The sequence below is a fragment of the Cajanus cajan genome, chromosome 6 (genome assembly GCF_000230855.2).
Source record: "Cajanus cajan strain Asha chromosome 6, NIPB_CcT2T_4, whole genome shotgun sequence".
In the NCBI taxonomy this organism is placed as follows: domain Eukaryota; kingdom Viridiplantae; phylum Streptophyta; class Magnoliopsida; order Fabales; family Fabaceae; genus Cajanus; species Cajanus cajan.
In genome coordinates this window covers 32,299,749-32,321,200 of record NC_138522.1, presented here as the reverse complement: position 1 = coordinate 32,321,200, position 21,452 = coordinate 32,299,749, and the positions used below count along the sequence as shown (strand labels likewise).

The window sequence follows — 21,452 nt, the reverse complement described above, 5'->3', positions numbered from 1 at the left end:
AGCGTTTTGCCTCCAGAGAGCTCACAAACCTCAGGCGCTGAGCGCCTTAATTCCGCTGAGCCATTTGGCTCCAGAGAGCTCCAGGGATTTTTATCATTCCAGGCGCTGAGCGCCTTCCCTCCAGGGACTCATCTGGTTTACTTACTGATATAAGGGGCTGAGCCCTTCAGAGTGGCTGAGCCACTGAGTCCTGGATCAGAAATTCTTGATTCCAAATCTAACTAAGTGTTGGCCTAAAAATCCTAAAGTTCTTTTCTACACAATTATGCAACATACATACATTAAACATAAAAAGGAAAAATGCATGATATTAAACAAGCATATAAGCAAATTATCTAAGTTTTGAATCCTAAACTCACTCTCTAAAACAACAAAACTGAAATTAAAACTTGCAAATACTAAGTAACCAAAACTAATTTCAAAACATGTTGGCTGGGTTGCCTCCCAGAAAGCGCTTCTTTATTGTCATTAGCTTGACATTTCTTGAGGTCATGGATCATTGAGATGAGTGACAGTGGTGAGCTTCTCAACCTCACCACCCAAGTATGGCTTGACTCTCTGACCATTCACCATCCAAGATCTCCCAGAATTTGGTTTTTCCAACTCCACTGCTCCATATGGCTTAACTGATTTAATCACAAAAGGTCCTGACCATTTGGACTTTAGCTTCCCAGGGAACAATCTCAACCTGGAATTGAACAACAACACTTGTTGACCTGGTTGAAAGTCTCTCTGAACAATCTTCCTATCATGATACGACTTGACCTTGCTCTTATAGATCCGGGAAGATTCATAGGCCTGCAACCTTATTTCCTCGAGCTCATGTAGCTGAAGCTTCCTTTTCTCACCTGCGGCCTTCAAATCAAAATTTAAAGCTTTCAAAGCCCAATAGGCCTTATGTTCCAACTCAACTGGGAGATGACAGGCTTTCCCATAAACAAGCTGAAACGGAGAGAGTCCAATTGGAGTCTTGTATGCTGTCCTGTAAGCCCACAGTGTATCATCCAGTTTCAAAGCCCAATCTTTCCTTGAGCTAGCTACAGTTTTTTCTAAGATCCTCTTCAACTCCCTATTGGAAACCTCTGCCTGTCCATTTGTCTGAGGATGGTAAGGCATAGCTACTTTGTGTCTCACACCATAGTGCTCTAACACCTTCTTCAACTGTGTGTTGCAGAAATGAGAACCACCATCACTTATGAGCACTCTCGGTGTTCCAAATCTGGTAAAGATATTCTTCTTCAAGAACTTGATTACTGTTCGTGCATCAGCTTTCTGAGTTGCTACAGCTTCCACCCATTTAGAGACATAATCCACAGCAACTAAAATGTACTCATTAGAATAAGAAGATGGAAGTGGTCCTACAAAGTCAATTCCCCAACAGTCAAAAACTTCAACCTCAAGGATATTTTGCAAAGGCAGTTCATGTCTTTTGGAAATTCCACCGGTCCTCTGGCACTTATCACAATTTTTGCAGTGTTCATGAGAATCTTTAAAGAGAGTAGGCCAGTAGAATCCAAACTGGAGGATCTTTGCTGCTGTGCGATCTCCATTGTAATGACCTCCATAAGGTGAGTTGTGGCAGTGCCACAAGATATCCCTGATTTCTACACCTGAAACACATCTTCTCAACAAACCATAAACACCAATCTTAAATAAATAAGGATCATCCCACACATAGTAAGTGGAATCCTTGAAGAATTTCTTTCTCTGCTGCCAATTAAGATCTTCTGGAATGACCCCAGCTGCTTTAAAATTTGCCATATCAGCAAACCAAGGCCTTTCTTGCACAGAGAACAATTTTTCATCTGGGAATTCTTCATGGATAGCACTCTCAAGTATGGTCACCTCTTCATTTTCTAGCCTTGACAAATGATCTGCAATGTGGTTTTCACAGCCTTTCTTATCTTTTATCTCTAAATCAAATTCTTGTAGCAGCAGAATCCACCTTATCAACCTGGGCTTGGAATCGGATTTAGTAAGCAAATATTTGATAGCTGCATGGTCAGTGAACACAGTAATTTTTGAACCAATCAAATAAGAACGAAATTTTTCAAGTGCATACACTATTGCAAGTAATTCTTTTTCTGTAGTTGCATAATTCATTTGGGCTTCATTTAAAACTTTACTCGCATAGTGTATGACATGAAAAATCTTGTTTTTCCTTTGTCCCAAAACAGCACCTACTGCATAGTCACTGGCATCACACATCAGTTCAAAATCAAAATTCCAATCAGGGCTAGTGATTATGGGTGCTGAACACAATTTTTGTTTCAAGAGTGAAAAAGCAGACAAGCAATTATCATCAAATTTAAACTTAACATCCTTCACCAGGAGATTGCTAAGCGGTTTAGCGATCTTTGAGAAATCTTGAATGAACCGCCTATAGAATCCAGCATGTCCAAGAAAGCTTCTAATCCCTTTCACATTTGCTGGTGGAGGAAGCTTAGAAATGACCTCCACTTTAGCTAGATCCACCTCAATACCTTTCCCAGAAACCTTGTGGCCAAGCACTATTCCTTCAGTCACCATAAAATGGCATTTTTCCCAGTTAAGAACCAGATTTGTTTCAATACACCGCCTCAGTACAATGTTGAGATTTTCTAAACATGTATCAAATGATGCTCCAAACACAGAAAAATCATCCATGAAAATCTCTATACACTTCTCAACAAGATCAGAAAAGATGGCCAACATGCACCTTTGAAATGTGGCTGGTGCATTACATAATCCAAATGGCATTTTCCTATATGCAAAAACACCAAAAGGACATGTAAATGCTGTCTTTTCTTGGTCCTTCGGGTCCACTTCTATCTGATTATAACCAGAATAACCATCCAAAAAGCAGTAGTATGCCTGACCCGCCAACCTTTCTAACATCTGGTCCATGAAGGGTAATGGGAAATGATCCTTCCTTGTGGCCTGGTTCAGTTTCCGGTAATCAATACACATCCGCCAACCCGTGACTGTCCGTGTAGGAATCAATTCATTCTTATTGTAGACCCCTAAAATTGTCCGGGTCGGAAATAAAGCTTGAAGACTCTCGAAGACTGAAGGATAATCAGCCAGAAGGACTCCTCGAAGGCCCTAGGAGGGTTCTCTGTAGGTCCAGAGGTCTTAGAATAGCTCAAAATAAAGAAGTGGAGGGAAAAAGCCCAATACGGCCGTACTGAACTCAATACGGCCGTATTGAAGCTTCAATACGGCCATACTGAAGTCAGTACGACCGTATTGACACTTCAATACGACCGCTGCGAACTCAATACGGGCGTATTGAAATTTCTGACTTTCAATACGACCGTATTGAACTCCAATACGACCGTATTGAAGTTCAAAAATTTCAATACGGCCGTATTGGCCCTGTAGGCCGTATTGCGCCTATTCCCTATAAATATGACGTCAATTGGACGTCATTCCACACTTTTACACACAGTTTTGACTCCCTCCTTGAGTATTCTGGGGTTTTTGAGCAGTGTTCTGCCCTAGAAATCTCTCTGGGAGTCGATCCGACGAAGTTCTTGAGCCCCGAGCCATTTTGCTTGAGGATCGAACCTAGTCGAGGGGAAATCTTTTGGATTCCCTTAGTTAAAATTTTGTTCTAGGAGAGCGAGGAGCGGGCTTGTAGAGCGTGGGAACGCCAAAACGCTTCCCAGTTCATTTTTTATAAAAAGCACGCTTCAAGAGGTTTCCCTTCAATCCTTCCTTTTACTGCTTTCTGTGTGCATACATAAACTGTCATCATGTAGATAGTCAATTTATAATTGTTTAGAATAAATAGGGGTAATTTAGTAATTTTATACTGTTCTTTTCAAAATAATCTGTCATAGGGAACCCGAAAGGGGCGCCGTGGGGTGCTAACACCTTCCCCACGCGTAACCGACTCCCTTACCCAACTCTGGTTGTAGTGGCCAAAGTTGATTTTTAAATCAATTGCCTTATCCCTTTTTCCAATGTTTTGAGTAAAACATTGGTGGCGACTCCACGAACCCTCCTTTTATGAAAACCACTAATCCATGGAGGGTCCCGCTTGGGATTAATATGGATTAGTGAGCCTTTTAATAAAATTGCTCGTTTGACGAGGTCTCAGTTTGAGAATAAGTCATTCTAGCAATCCACATTTTTCAAACAAATAAACGAGTCCAACCATCCCTCGCGAATGCCGAAAGCCCGTTTCGGGCCGGTGGCGACAGATGGCGACTTCACTGGGGAAGCCTCGAGAGTCAGTCCCATTTAGTGACAGATTATTTTTAACAAATAATAGTTAAAATTACTTTATTACCCCTCACTTGTATGATAACATGTTTATCTATTTGGCTTTAATAACTGTTGTATTTTTAAATTTACGCAATTGTTTGAAATAAAAACTGCACACAAACCTTTGCACACAACAGTTCCCTCTATACCCGGGGGCATGAGTGATTAACCATAGGGAGTGGATGTTAGTACGGCCGGTTGTCGAATGGGTCTATAGGTGCCCGTAGACCGTTGTCGGAAAGCATCACTCAAGGTGATAACCATGAACTTAAGTCCGACGGTGCGTTGGAACTTTCCATCGACCTACGACGAGAGGAATTGGGTCCCTATAATGGGGGCACCTTGGGGGCCTTTGACCAAGTGAGAACAGTTAGATCCTCCTTGAATATGCACTTTTCTGCAGGAGACCCCTACCTCGTGATTCGCTCGTGACTGTTCGCGGATGAGTGAATTGTTTGTGTAAATGCTTATGTGCAATTGTTTGTGCATTAATAACCTCGTGATAAGGTCTAAAAATAATCCCCATGCATAAAAAACCATGACATGAGAGGAAAGACCATGTGTGAAAATATAATAAAAGTGAGGAGCATGTACATCATTACCAATAAGACATCATGCGTCCTCATGAAAACATACATTTTAGGATCACCAATACCTCTTGACATGAGTGAAAGAGACCCATGACTATAGAGATTCTCCGTTGGGGAGAAATCATAGATAAAGAAGGGTGGTAAACTTCCGTCTTAAAAAGGCAGCGCCTTAAAGATGGAGGTTTATCAAGCTCATGTTAAAGAGTGTATTCATTCCATAAAATAAACTAACTAAAACATTCATTTTAGAAAGTGGCTGGTCATCTCTCTGTCCTTACGCGCGCACGGAAAATCAAGAAAATGGAAGCATGGGAGGAGCAAAACAAAAAGCTCACAACCGAGCTTTCACAGCTTAAGGAGCAGATGGCGCAAATGATGGAGCTCATGCGTCATCACAACATCCATGATTCTCATCATAGTGATCATGGGTCCCATCATGAGGGAGAGGAGGAAGAGCATGAAAAAGATCCTCCAAACGCCGTACCCCTTGGGGCAGGAATTATAATAAAAGAGCCCGAGGTATCAAAGGAACAATTCCATGCCCTCGAGGGTCGGCTAAGGGCTATGGAAGGGCACGACTTTGACATTAAGGATGCCGCCGACATGTGTTTAGTGAGGGACATTCAATTCCCTCCTAAATTTAAAGTGCCAGATTTCCCAAAATACGTGGGATCGACTTGCCCTAAAAGTCATCTCACCATGTATTGTCGCAAGATGGCTGCATATGCCACAAATGAAAAGCTCTTGATCCACTGCTTTCAAGAGAGCTTAGCTGAAACTGCACTTAACTGGTATATGCAGCTAGATGGAAATCTAGTACACACATGGAGGCAGTTGGCCGACGCCTTCCTCAAGCGCTACAAATACAACATCGACCTAACACCCGATAGGTCTGATCTTCAAGCCTTGAGTAAAAAGAACGATGAATCCTTCAAGGCGTACGCCCAACGTTGGAGGGAGTTGGCGGCACAGATAGAGCCCCCGCTGTCGGATAAGGAGACGGTGTCCTTATTCATCAACTCGTTGACTGGTCCCTATTACGATAAGATGATAGGGAACACAACGACACTCTTCTCGGACATCATCACCATAGGAGAAAGGGTGGAACAAGGACTTAAAAGTGGGAAGCTGGTTAAGCCTTCCCAATCATATGAAGCTAAGAAGGCCTTTGGGAAGAAGAAGGAAGGAGGAGTCAACGCTGTAACCATTGCTCCGTCTTCTTCCGCTTCGAAGTCAGGCAAATCGCAAAACAACTCTGTGAAGAAGTTTGATAGACTTCCGACCACTTATAGCGATCTCCTGCCGAAGCTAGTAGAGGCGCGTCTTATAGCTTACATTCCACCAAAGAAGGTGAATCCACCCTACCCCGATTGGTACAATCCACAAGACAAATGTCTATACCACTCGGGGGCACAAGGGCATTCAACGGAGAACTGCCGAGCTCTCAAGTATAAGGTCCAAGACCTTATCGACGCTGGATGGGTCACTTTCGATTCGACGGCGCCCGACGTGAGCAAGAATCCTCTACCGCAGCAGGAGTAGAGAGAAGGGCAAGCCATGATAGGGCCCCTCCACATTTTTTTCTTTCTTTTAGGGACTCATGATCAGTACCCGAGATCATGAGGACCTTTTCATGTAAATAAAGGGTTTTGTACAGTTTTACACTCATATGTCAATAAAAAGGCATTTTTCACACATTATTCTCTCATTTTGTTCTATTCTCTCTCTCTCATTAATAAACTCTAAACCTAAACAGAACCAATAAATAATTATGTCTGTGATTGCTCGCTCTGACCGGGATCTGAAAGCCGAGGGTGAATGGGTTGGGTTGGACAGTGATGAGGAGACCATCTCTCCGGATCTGCAAAGACTGCTAGATCAAGAAGCTCGTCTACTCCAACCGAATCAAGAAGAATTGGAGACCGTGAACTTGGGGCAGGGTCAAGAATTGAAAGAGGTCAATATTGGGACCCGTATCAGTGATGGAATAAAAACGCAATTAATTCAATTATTGAGGGAATACAAGGACGTATTTGCATGGTCGTACCATGATATGCCCGGGTTGGACTCCAACATTGTCGAACACAAGTTGCCCTTAAAAGAGGGGTTTCGACCTATTAAGCAAAAGCTTCGACGAATCAAGCCCGAGTGGTCGTTAAAGATTAAGGAGGAGGTAGAAAAACAATTGGACGCGGGATTTTTGGTTGTATCCCAGTATCCCGAATGGCTGGCTAACATTGTGCCGGTCGTCAAAAAGAATGGGAAGGTTAGAGTGTGTGTTGATTATAGGGATTTGAATCGTGCCAGTCCAAAGGACGATTTTCCCTTACCCCACATCGATACACTTGTGGATCACACCGCCACAAACACGCTCTATTCCTTTATGGATGGATACTCGGGATATAATCAAATCAAGATGAATATAGAAGACCGCGAGAAAACTTCTTTCATTACACCCTGGGGAACTTTCTGCTACAGGGTGATGCCTTTTGGACTTAAAAATGCGGGTGCCACCTACCAACGAGCGATGGTGACTCTATTCCACGATATGATCCACAAAGAAATTGAAGTATACGTGGATGACATGATCGCAAAGTCGAAAGACGAGATGGACCACATCCAATATTTGAGAAAATTATTCAATCGGCTTCGTAAGTATCAGCTTAAGCTAAACCCGGCTAAGTGTACTTTCGGAGTTCGGTCGGGTAAGCTTCTCGGGTTCATCGTCAGTGAAAAAGGCATAGAGGTGGACCCCGATAAAGTAAAGGCAATAATGGAAATGCCTCCTCCTAAAACTGAGAAAGAAATTAGAGGATTCCTCGGCAGGGTGAACTACGTCGCAAGGTTCATCGCACAGTTGACTGACACGTGCAAACCAATATTCAAGCTGTTGCGCAAGAATCATTCCGAAACTTGGGATGAGAATTGTCAACGAGCTTTTGACAAGGTCAAACAGTGCTTGGCCAATCCACCAATATTGGTGCCACCTGTCGAGGGAAGGCCATTAATCCTCTATCTGACAGTGCTTGATGAGTCCATGGGAGCCGTGCTAGGGCAACAGGACGAAACTGGAAAGAAAGAACAAGCCATCTACTACCTGAGCAAAAAGTTCCTTGATTATGAAACCCGCTACACGCCATTAGAAAAGACTTGCTGTGCGTTAGCGTGGGCAACACAAAGGCTCAGGCAGTACATGATAAGGCATACTACTTGGTTGGTTTCCAAAATGGACCCAATTAAGTACGTGTTCGACAAACCAATAATCACTGGGAAGATTGCCCGATGGCAAGTGCAATTATCAGAATTTGACATCATACATGTCACACAAAAGGCCATCAAAGGCAGTACCCTAGCTGATTACCTAGCACATGGGCCGACCAATGATTACCAATCCCTTCAGGATGATTTCCCCGACGAGCACATAATGAGTATACAACATGAAGAACCAAAAGACGATGCGTGGACCATGTATTTTGATGGAGCCTCCAACATGCTTGGACAAGGGATTGGGACAGTATTAATTTCCCCGCAAGGAAAGCATATCCCCTTAACGGCAAGACTCAACTTTGACTGTACAAATAACATGGCCGAATACGAGGCTTGCGCGTTAGGAATCCAAGCAGCAATCAACAATGGTATCCTAAAGCTCAAAGTATTTGGAGATTCGGCTTTAGTCATTCACCAACTGCGAGGTGACTGGGAAGTCCGAAATCCTAAACTGATACCATATGTTGAGCATATCAAAGATTTGACACAATTCTTCCAAAGTGTCATCTTTGAATACATTCCAAGGGAGGAGAATCAGTTTGCTGACGCCCTTGCTACACTATCATCGATGTTCGCCTTGGATAAGGAGTATGAAATGCCCATCATCAATATCCGGCGGCACGATAAGCAAGCGTTCTGCCTACTGATAGATGAAGCTGTTGACGATCATCCATGGTTCCATGACATCAAACAATATCTGTCAAAAGGGGAATATCCTGATATGGCTAGTGATAATGATAAAAAGCATATCCGAAGAAGGGCCATGGGATTTCTGTTGATCGGAGAAACCCTCTACAAAAAGAATTATGACTCGGTCTTGTTGAGGTGTATAGACCAAGTCGAAGCTCAAAATGTAATCAAAGAAATACATGAGGGGGTTTTCGGTACCCATATTCCCGGGCCTGCAATGGCTAAGAAAATCCTTAGAGCAGGATATTATTGGTCGACCATTGAAAGGGATTGTTACCAATACGTCCGGAAATGCCACAAGTGTCAAGCATATGCCGACAACATTCATGTCCCACCAACGCCACTCAATGTTTTGGCTTCACCATGGCCATTCGCAATGTGGGGCATGGATGTTATTGGACCCATCGAGCCAAAAGCATCCAATGGACATAGGTTCATCCTTGTGGCCATTGACTATTTCACTAAATGGGTAGAAGCGGCATCGTATGCTCATGTGACCCGAAAGGTGGTAACATCCTTCATAAGGAAGAACATCATATGCAGATACGGTATTCCCGATAAGATCATCACTGATAATGGATCCAATTTGAACAATAAGATGGTGGAAGAATTGTGCAAAGAGTTCAAAATTCAGCACCATAACTCTTCCCCATATCGACCAAGGATGAATGGGGCAGTTGAGGCAGCCAATAAGAATATCAAGAAGATAGTACAAAAGATGGTTGTCTCATTCAAAGACTGGCATGAGATGTTACCCTTCGCTCTCCATGGTTATAGGACTTCAGTACGTACATCCACAGGAGCTACTCCATTCTCCCTTGTTTATGGAATGGAGGCAGTTCTGCCGGTTGAAGTCGAGATACCGTCTCTGAGAGTAATCATGGAAGCAAAACTTTCCGAGGCAGAATGGGTTCAAAGTCGATACAACCAATTGAACCTTATCGAAGAAAAACGACTGAACGCCATATGCCATGGTCAAGCCTACCAAAGGAAGATCAAAAAGGCTTTCGACAAAAAAGTCCATCCTCGAACCTACCATGAGGGAGAGCTGGTAATGAAGAAATTGCTACCAGCTCAAAAGGACAAGATCGGAAAGTGGGCCCCAAATTACGAAGGACCATATGTGGTGAAGCGAGCTTTCTCCGGAGGAGCATTGATTCTCACAGACATGGACGGAGAAGAACTTCGATACCCAGTCAACGCTGACGTGGTAAAGAAGTATTATGCTTGAAGACGTTGCTTGCATCAGCCCGTTAGGATGAAAACCCAAAAAGGGCATCCTAGGCAAAAGTTAGGGCAAAACAAAAAGCCCGCCAGTACAAGGGTACTAGGCAAAACAAAGGCAAAATTATCCCCGCTAGGACACGTCCTAGGCAAAAATTAGGGGCAAAAGAATAAGATGCAAAAAGTAAAGCAAGCAACGATCACTTGAACTGAAAACCGAAAGGCGGTTCAAGTGATAATCTTCTAGAAGCAAGCGTCTTGCAGTATCTACACTCCTGGCTCAGGCATCTCACCCGAAACAACTAGGGAAACGGGAAGAGCAGCAATTACATATATAATTGTTTAAAGCCAAAAATATATAGCCAACCTTGGCCAGCCATTCTTCAGAAATTCCCTTTGTAAATCTTTCTGTATAAACATTTGTGAATATCAATAAAATATCCATTTGTTTCTTTTCTTTCTTGACCTTGTGATTATGCCTTTAAATTGATGTTTCTAAAAATTGTACGAAACTCTTAATAATCGGTCAATAAAAGAAAATTGGAGGGGTTCCTGTAAAATCCATAATCTCCTACATAAAGGCTCACAAAAATACTCCCTCGCGTCAATGACAGAAAGTCCTCCAAGAAGAAGAGGACAGGGAGAGCCACTCACTTTTCTAACTAAATGAACATAAAAATTGTATTGCATTTGTGCATCACACACATATTAGTTGCACATTCAAAGACCTTATCATGAGGCAACTACATAAAATAGAAAAATAGAAAATTGCTTGTGTATGACAGCAGCAAGCAGAATACAAAGATTCAGAAAATCAGCAGCATCATACAGAGTAATTGAGCCTGGAGAGGCTTGCCGAAAGAATACTCTCAAAATAACTGAGCCTGGAGAGGCTCGCCGAAACAATACTCCTCATCCCCCACATTTCAGAATAACTGAGCCTGGAGAGGCTCGCAGAAATAATACTCCCCAAAGAAACCTCAACTCACGCTCTTGGACTCAAAATCCCCAACAAGAGCTATCAAAGCAAGATCGACGACATCCTCAATGGAAGTACGATCACCCAAGCAGAATATCCAAGTCAAAGGACTTAAACTTCCTCAGTAAAGATAGCTCTCCAACTCAAGTGTCGAGTGAGGCTAAGCCTGTAGAGGCTTCCTAAATAATACTCTGGGATACATAAGATCCCCAAATCCCCAGTCGCCTATTCAAGAAGCATCCCTGCAGAAGGAGAAAAAATAAAAAAATCAATAATCATTCCCCAAGAGGAATCTGGCTCTCAGCCAATCACTGAACGTCAAGCTGATACGCCTAACAGAAGAGGCTAACCAAAATCAACGACAAAATCCCCCAGTGGATAACAGCCTACACAGAGGCAACAAAATCAGAAAACCGAAAGAGACACCCGAACAAGGATAACCGGGATACTCCACCAACGTCGAAAGGACGTCAGCCAATCATAAGGCACCACTCACATCAGAAAGAGCATCTTTGTGTCTGCACCCAAAGGAATCAGAAATTCCCCAGTGGGAACCAACTACGCAATGGAAAGTTGGGACACAAGAACCTATGAGTAACTGCACATCCCCTAGACGGATCCCTGCGTTATCCAGCCCTTAGTGGCACAAAATCAAAAAAAAACAACCGTCGAAGCAGCATCGTGGACTGTGGAGACAAAATCATCACGAATCCCTGGAAAGGAGATATTCACGCTACCCCCGTCGTCACAAACACGGAGGTATGCAGCTTCCGGCTCGGGCAATGAGCGAAGCTATCTCTGGAAAAGGGGTACACACTACTTACCGTTGTCACAAGGGTACTTAGCTTCCGGCTCGAACAAAGAGTGAAGTTAAGCCTGGAGAGACGGTACTTACAGCTTCCAGCTTGGGCAACAAGCAAAGCAAGGCCTGGAGAGGCAAAACTCATACTGCTCACCGTCGTCACAAAGGTGTTTAGCTTCCGGCTCGAACAAAGAGTGAAGTTAAGCCTGGAGAGACGGTACTCACAGCTTCCAGCTTGGGCAACAAGCAAAGCAAGGCCTGGAGAGGCAAAACTCACACTGTTCACCGTCGTCGCAAAAGTGCTTGGTTTTCGGCTCAAACAAAGAGTGAAGCTAAGCCTGGAGAGGCGGTACTCAACCATCAGCGTCATCAGAGGTGCGTTGATGTCCAACTTCCGGCTCGAGCGTCGAGAGAAGTTGACCTTGGAGAAGGTAAACTCAGCTACCGAGGATGTCAAAAGCGCCGAGGTATGCACCCACCTGGAGAGGCTACTCAACATTTTTCCACCGGAAGACGCTACAAGTCAGAAGGTCGGCGCAATACCCGGACAATTGGGTCAACTCCTTTACTTGTCAGCCGATACACCAAAAGGCCGTCCGACTAAGTAAAGGGGGGGCAGCTGTAGACCCCTAAAATTGTCCGGGTCGGAAATAAAGCTTGAAGACTCTCGAAGACTGAAGGATAATCAGCCAGAAGGACTCCTCGAAGGCCCTAGGAGGGTTCTCTGTAGGTCCAGAGGTCTTAGAATAGCTCAAAATAAAGAAGTGGAGGGAAAAAGCCCAATACGGCCGTACTGAACTCAATACGGCCGTATTGAAGCTTCAATACGGCCATACTGAAGTCAGTACGACCGTATTGACACTTCAATACGACCGCTGCGAACTCAATACGGGCGTATTGAAATTTCTGACTTTCAATACGACCGTATTGAACTCCAATACGACCGTATTGAAGTTCAAAAATTTCAATACGGCCGTATTGGCCCTGTAGGCCGTATTGCGCCTATTCCCTATAAATATGACGTCAATTGGACGTCATTCCACACTTTTACACACAGTTTTGACTCCCTCCTTGAGTATTCTGGGGTTTTTGAGCAGTGTTCTGCCCTAGAAATCTCTCTGGGAGTCGATCCGACGAAGTTCTTGAGCCCCGAGCCATTTTGCTTGAGGATCGAACCTAGTCGAGGGGAAATCTTTTGGATTCCCTTAGTTAAAATTTTGTTCTAGGAGAGCGAGGAGCGGGCTTGTAGAGCGTGGGAACGCCAAAACGCTTCCCAGTTCATTTTTTATAAAAAGCACGCTTCAAGAGGTTTCCCTTCAATCCTTCCTTTTACTGCTTTCTGTGTGCATACATAAACTGTCATCATGTAGATAGTCAATTTATAATTGTTTAGAATAAATAGGGGTAATTTAGTAATTTTATACTGTTCTTTTCAAAATAATCTGTCATAGGGAACCCGAAAGGGGCGCCGTGGGGTGCTAACACCTTCCCCACGCGTAACCGACTCCCTTACCCAACTCTGGTTGTAGTGGCCAAAGTTGATTTTTAAATCAATTGCCTTATCCCTTTTTCCAATGTTTTGAGTAAAACATTGGTGGCGACTCCACGAACCCTCCTTTTATGAAAACCACTAATCCATGGAGGGTCCCGCTTGGGATTAATATGGATTAGTGAGCCTTTTAATAAAATTGCTCGTTTGACGAGGTCTCAGTTTGAGAATAAGTCATTCTAGCAATCCACATTTTTCAAACAAATAAACGAGTCCAACCATCCCTCGCGAATGCCGAAAGCCCGTTTCGGGCCGGTGGCGACACTTATCATTCACCACGACCGTCATACCTCCCTTCTTAGGAACCACCTGAACAGGACTAACCCATGCACTATCGGAGATAGGGTAAATCATGCCAGCTTCAAGCAACTTAATCACCTCTTTTCTGACCACCTCCTTCATTGTTGGATTGAGGCGCCTTTGAGGTTGTGCGACAGGCCTATAATCCTGTTCCATCAGGATCCGGTGCATACAATATGAAGGGCTAATACCTTTGAGATCTGATAGAGTCCACCCAATAGCTCCTTCATTCGCCTTCAAAACCTCCACTAATTTCTTTTCCTCCTCCACAGATAAGGAACTGCTGATTATAACTGGTTTGCCACCATTTGCTTCAAGAAAGACATACTTGAGATGGCTTGGCAATTGCTTCAACTCTAATTTCTGAGGTTGAAACTTTTCCTCCTTGTTTAAATCTTGAACACTTGTTGAACTAGGAGAAATTTCCTTTGCTTTGTCCAGCTCTTCCAAACACTTCTGTATTTCTTTTTCATCCTCCTCATTGATTTCACTGACTGCATTAACCAGTGCTTTCTCTAATGGTGTAGCTACTGAGAATGACTTTTGAGCTTCCATACACAGCTCATCAATCACATCCACTCTGAAGCAGCCTGACTTATCACTTGGATGTTTCATGGCTTCAAATACATTAAAATTCACTTCATCATCCTGAACTCTAACCTTGAGTTTTCCATCATCAACATCAATAATAACCTTGGCTGTCTTCATGAATGGTCGTCCCAAAATAAGAGGAACTTCAGAATCTTCCTCCATATCCATGACAACAAAATCAACTGGGAACCAAAACTTATCAACTTTCACCAAGAGGTCTTCAACAATACCATGAGGATACTTTATGGATCTATCAGCCAGCTGCAGGGTCATCCTGGTGGGTCTCACCTCTACTTGGCCTATCCTCTGTAACATAGACAAAGGCATCAGATTGATACTGGTTTCCTAAGTCCAACAATGCCTTCCCCACAGAAACATTGCCAATAGTGACTGGCAAAGTAAAACTCCCTGGGTCTCTAGACTTTTGTGGAAGTGACTTCTGAATTATAGCACTGCAACCTGCCTCTAGCTCCACTGTTCCATCTTCACTCAACTTCCTCTTTTTTGTCAGAAGCTCTTTCATAAACCTTGCATAAGATGGCATCTGTTCCAAGGCCTCTGCAAAAGGTATGTTGATCTGTAACCTCTTGATTATATCAAGGAACCTTGCAAATTGTCGTTCCTTGTCTTTCTTTGACGGAGCATGTGGGTAAGGTAAATTCTTCACAGGAGGAGGCCTAACAACTTCTTTCCCTTTCTTCTTACTCTCCTCCTTAACATCTCCATCTCTAATCTCATTTTTTTCACTCTCTGTTTTATTTTTTTCATTTTTTTCAGCCTCATTATTCAACTCCACCTCTTTCTCACTTTCTAACTCAACTCCACTCTTTTCTTCATCAACTCTACCGTCATTTTCTCTCAAAGTGTCACCAATCCCCTTTCCTATCACAGTGCCTCTCCTAGTTGTAATTGATTGACAATGCTCCTTAGGATTAACCTGTGTATTAGCAGAAAATTTTTTGCTTTGTTGATCTGCCAGTTGCTTGGCTAACTGCCCTATTTGAACCTCCAGATTTCTGATCGAAGCTTCAGTATTCTTCTGGTTGGTTGTGGAAACCTGCAGAAATTGTGTAAGAGCATCCTCCATTTTTGACAACCTATCTGGCTGATAAGAAGACTGATTTTGATATGGCTTTTGTGGAGGCTGCCTTTGTGATGGCCCTGCTTCCTGTTTCCACCCAGAGTACTGATTTTGATTATTTCTCCAGCCTTGATTCTGATTATAATTGCCAGAGAAATTCCCTTGCCTTCCTGGATTGTTCATATAATTAACTTCCTCCGCCTGTTCTGATTCAGAGATAGAGCAATGCCCATTTGGATGATCACCTGCACAAAAATCACATCTCATTACCTGTTGAGAGCGTGAAGATGATCCTACTTGAAGTTTGGACATTTGTTTCTTTATCTCTTCCATCTGCTGAGAAAGAAGCTTATTCTGAGCTAAAATTGCATTTTGAGTATCCAGTTCCAGAATTCCCCTTTTTGAAGGTTGGCTCCTGTCATGGTGAGCTTGGTAATCACTGGCTGCCAAAGCATCAATAATAGTGATTGCTTCCTCAGAATCCTTCATCATCACAGAACCACCTGCAGAAGCATCCAATAACATCTTTGTTTGAGGCCTTAACCCATTACAGAACATGTTGAGTTGTGCAACATCATCAAACCCATGATTTGGGCATTTCCTCAGCAAGGATTTATATCTCTCCCAAGCTTCACATAAAGGTTCATCAGCGCCTTGAGAGAATGTTGCAATTGCTTATTTGGCACTTATATATCTAGAAGGAGGAAAGAATCTAGCTAAGAACTTCCTTTCTACATCCTCCCATCTAGTTAAGCTCTGATTTGGATGGGCCTGCAACCATGTCTTAGCTTTGCCTGTCAAAGAGAAGGGAAATAATCTCAAATAAACTGCTTCTTCATCTTCTCCAGGCACACCCATAGTGCCAATAAGCTCATAGAAAGTGGACAGATGTGTGTAGGGATCTTCATGGTCCATCCCTGCAAATTGATTGGCAGTAATGAGAGATAATAATGCTGGTTTCATCTCCACCCCCTTAGTTGGTCTGGCTATACTGGAGAAGTGCCTAGGACCCAATTGAAGATTGTATTCTCCAAGGAGTCTCCTTGGCTGATGATGAGGTCTATCACCACCTGGTCCTTCTTCAGCCATTGATTCAGAAATAAAGTGTTGAGCTGAAACTGAAGTGGAAGTACCCTCCTGTTCCTGTTTCTCCTGTTCAAGCTTCCTTTGTCGCCTTCTTCTGCTATTATTTTTCCTAGCTGTTTTCTTAATCTCTGAATCAAATAGCAATTGCTCAGCAGGAATTTTACCTCGCATACAAAGACTGACTTAAACAGAAAAGTTAAAACAACAGGTAAACAATATATATTTAACAAAATTGAAACTAAACAATATATACAATAAGCTCCAACTAGTAAAATAGAAATCACAACTATCTTGACACAAGTCCCCGGCAACGGCGCTAAGAAACTTGTTAGGATTTCAAATAGGCAAGCGCACCCAAGTCTCTGTAGTATGAATAAAAGGTTGTCGAACCTCAGGGACTTGTGAGATAACTTAGATTTCTATTATATTAATTGATGCTTATAAATTTAAAACTGGAATAGTTACACATATTCAAATTTGATAAAGATGATTTTCCAATTTCAAGAACCCACAGAGTAATTTGATTTAAAGAAAAACAGATATAAGAAACAGTCGGGATTTGATTTCATCAATCTCCCTCCTATGTATTCCTATTGATTCTTTCTAAAGATTCCATTACTCATTGTCATTAAGTTCACTAAATTCATTCAAACCCAATTCCTTGGCATAAGAAATTCTAAGATATTTAACTCAATGAATGATTCCTCACTTCATTCAGTTTAACATCCCGCATTAAGAATCAGAACTTGATACAACTATTAATTTCAAGACCATTCCTGGCTCTCAAAACTAATAGGTGATTCGTTCCAAGTCTGGATTCAGAAACGTTTTCCAACCAAATCCGAAACCCGAGATCAGAGATAAGTGATCAAATTATCAAAGCATTAAGAACAGGACAGAATCACTAACATAGAGTAATGGATGATATATATATATATATGAATCAAAGAGAATACATAGGAGTTTGATGATTACATCTATCCCAACCCTAGAGATTAGCTCTCCATATTACAAGAAACCACCAAATTACAAGTTGAGAGATAGAAGAAGAAGATCCTTTGAAGATTCGCGTTCCCACGAGCTCCAGAGTACTCTGTTTTCTTTCTCCTCTCGTATCTATTCCCTCTTCTCTCTCTTTCTTTCCTTATATATGAAAACAGAGTAAGCAAGAGAGAGATGAATCCGCTCAGCGCCTTGAAACGGCTGAGCGGATTGGGAGTTCTTCACCATGAAGAAACCTCAATGGCTGAGCGCCTTAGATCCGCTGAGTGCTTTAGAGGCAGAGAGCACCCCTTGTTCCTGGATGAAATCCGCTGAGCGGATGGGAATGGCTGAGCGGATTGGGGGCAGAGAGCATTCCTTCTCCTCCAGGGGCCAATCCGCTGGGCGCTTCAGAATGGCTGAGCGCCTTCAGTTTGGGAAGTTCTCTGACTTGAATCCGCTGAGCGCTTCAGAATGGCTGAGCCATTCTTCTCCAGGTTTCAAAACCTACAAAATAAGCACCAATTTGGATCAAAGGCTTCCTATTCTCTATACTAACATTAATCAAAAGCACCTCTTTGATTCTAAGCATATATAGATCAAAATAATATCAATATGTACACAAAATGTGCCAGATAAGTGTCTCAAGTGAGTATTAAATCAAACTAATTAGACACTTATCAGCTATGCAAAAAGTTATAAAATATTTTTGGTATTTTCTAGGAATGAAAATAACACTTGGAAGTCTAAGTGTACAAGTTGCACTATCAAGGGAGGTGAGCTACAAAGAGCCACTTAATAACCAAGCCTTTTCAAGTGGAAATCACTAAACTCCTTTGTGGTACTTCCAATTCCCCAAAACTTTTCACAAAAATTTTGAATGCTTTTTTTCACAATTTGTTTGTTTTTGAGACTAAACTAAACGTGAGCAAGTAATACTACACAAGTCTAGACGTTTCAAGGCAGCAAAATAAAGCAATTAAAAGACAAAGAACTTAAAGGAAGCAAGATAAGTAACTAGTCGGGTTCCCTAAGTGGAAGCTTGAAACATATGAAATTTCCAAGCCACTTCCACTAGCACTACACGAGAGGATGCTAACAAGGATTTAGATATACCTGACCAGCTTCTTAATACTCCCTCCAAGATTTACAAATTGATTTTAAAATACAAGAGAGATTGCAAAATTTAAACTAGCCTAGAAAGCAATAAATGGCGGTTTTGGTGACCAATTAGTGACGGTTTTGTGTTCAACTTTTCTAACACTTGTTTAAGTGTCTTAATCCGCCACTAATCCTTCAAATTTGATGCTCCTGGACCTGCAAAGAATCACAACAAAAGAGGTTAATGGTGGCTGCCTCACAAAGTGAAAGGAATGGTCACTCAAGTGAAGGAAGTTTAGGAGAAGTTTTGGTCACTAATTTAGGTCAAATTTTTAGGTCTTAGTGTCCAAACTTTTCCTACTCTTTGTTGAGCAATGCTTGATCCTTGAGCAAGGATTTGAGGCCACTTACAGCACAGGAAAATTATTGAAAGAAAACTAGACAAGCAATAAAGCACAATTTGGAAAGCTTATACCAAAAGTTAAGAGTAATATGTATATATGACAAGACTCAAAGAGGTTCAACAAGTAAAACTGGAAAATAAGACTCCAAATAAAGCTAGCACTCAGTTAGGAATGTTCCTAGATAGTTACTAGAGTATATGAACAAAACAAAAATTTTTTGAAAGCAATTGGATAAGTATAGAACAAATAGTAGTCAAAACAATAACAAGGAATCAAATGAATTTTTATCAATGAACACCTCTCGGCTTTTTCACTTTAAAATGCTTTCTCTATTTTTTTTTTAATTCTTTCTTTTTCTATATTCAAATTGAGATTCCAGAGAAGGTATTTGCCTTTTGTTTCAAATTTTTTTTATGATTCCAAGCTATAGAAACCGAGACTACAAATTAGGTCAAATTTCAAGTGAAAACAAGGAAACTAGTGCACTAGTTTTTAGGTTTTGTCTTGGATTCTTTTGTACACTTTTCTTCTTTGAATCTTTGTACTTTTCTTTTGATTTAGGCTCTGTTTTTGTCTCTGTTTTCAGACTATTTACTTTTTAAAATTTGAATCCAAAAGATAGTGCACTAGAAGTAAGATTAAGCACTTGAAATTTTGAGTCACAAAAATTTTTATAAGATTTTTCAATGGAAAGTGATTTGAAAACTTAAGTACACAATGGAAACCTAACTCTAAAGAAACTTGCTAGGACTAATAGCAAATTATGAACACAATAAGGTAAAATAAAAAGCACATATAGGTAGGCAACAATGAATACAACCGAAACCAAAATATGAGACAATGAACTTCAAAGAATAATTAGGTCAACATGCTAATCAAGGAATTATGTAACATATAAGGACTAAACACAAACTCTAAGACAAAACATGGATTAAAAACCAAAATCTAATGCAAATGCATGAAGTCCAATCACGGACACATACAAGAATGGAGAGACTCAAATTAAATCAAAACAAGCACAAGCTAATAGGTCCTAAACATGTTGATTGTGGAAGAAAATTCAAAAACAATCAACCAATGGATCTATGGAACAAAATGTGATTCAAAACATATAGATCCGAAAATAAACTCAAACAAGACAAGAAGAACACAATGAACAACACAAATTCGGACACAAAAAGATGAAGCACTTATCTCCTTGAAGAACCTTGCTTTTGATACCAAAATTGATAGAAAGAGTAGGAGAAGTGATGAACTAGCTCCTCCTAAGCTCCTCCTAGGCACAGATCCTCTTCAATGGAGATGGAACTAAGTTGTTGAACTCCTTGGACGAAGTTCTCCAGCTGAAGACAAGGTCAAGACCTTGAAGGAAGTATCCAACCTCAAGCCTCAAGGGATTGCACACTTCAAAGTGAAGGAAACTAGGGTTTTCCTAAGAAACTATGAAGGCACTCTCTATAGCTCTCTCTTGGGGATTTCGGTGACTTTAGAATTGGCTGAAGTAAATTCAGATTATCATATATTCAAAAGTGTTTACAATAGGTGGGAAAAGATACACTTATAGGAAGAAACTAGGTTAACTTTGGGCGGCAATTTCAAACCAATCAAATTGGCGCCTAGTTTGAATTTCAAATTTGAATTTGAAATTCAAACTTTGGCTTCCAACGTGACTAATTCAGATGCTACCCTCATTTAGGAGTCATTTAGAAGTGATTTGAGTTGCATTTGAAGCTCACATGGCCGGAACCACTTCATGCCATCCATGTGACTCAAATTCAACTCAAATTTCTTCTAAATGATGCATAAATGAAGCCTAATTTTCCTATTAATGTATTCTTCATATAACCCTAATCTAATGACCGAAATACATTGGTCTAATGAATACAATGAATAGGAAAAAATATAAGAAGAAGAATGAGCCCAATATTGGGTATCAAAAGCCCAAAGCTCAAGAAGCCCAAAATTAAGCCCAAGACACCTAAACCCTAATCTATGGTCAAAATACAAGACCAACATCAAAATAAATTCCTATACTAAGAAAATACAATTAATCATGGTGTTCAATCAATCAAAGCCCAAGTGAAAAGCACCCTAGGCCCACCAAGCCCATTGGGCCCACTAAGCTCTGAAGCAGTCAAATCTTCAAGTAACCTCCTGGCCATTGCTCTAGTGGTTGGGCCTTTAGCCCATGCTCTTCCATCACTCACTAGGGAATACATCATCAAATTCCTTTAATAATTGTAAAACACTAAGGGGTAAAGAACTAGGTTCAAGATTTAAATTATGACAACTAAGCATACCTCTACAAAGAAGAATGTAAGAAGGCTTTTCAACAAGTAAAGTTTGTTTTAATGTTTCTTCTTGTTGAATTCCTTCTATTGGAAGAGGTTTCTCTTCCTTCTTCTTCTCTGAAGATTTATGCTTCTTCTCTTTTTTTTTTATCAACTTTTTTTTCCTCTTCTCTTTTTAATTTCATTTGTACTTGATCCTCTATCACTTGTGAAGGAGATAAAGGATGAAGTACAAACTTCTTTTCTTTATGAGTGAAAGTAATTT

At 41.4% G+C, this 21,452-nt stretch overlaps 1 non-coding gene across 1 annotated transcript; it reads left to right on the top strand.

Moving 5' to 3' along the window:
- Positions 1-15,904: 15,904 nt before the first annotated feature.
- Positions 15,905-16,011, top strand: LOC145949434 (small nucleolar RNA R71). The gene has a single exon (XR_014427642.1). It is a non-coding gene; the product is annotated as a small nucleolar RNA R71 (small nucleolar RNA).
- Positions 16,012-21,452: the final 5,441 nt, after the last annotated feature.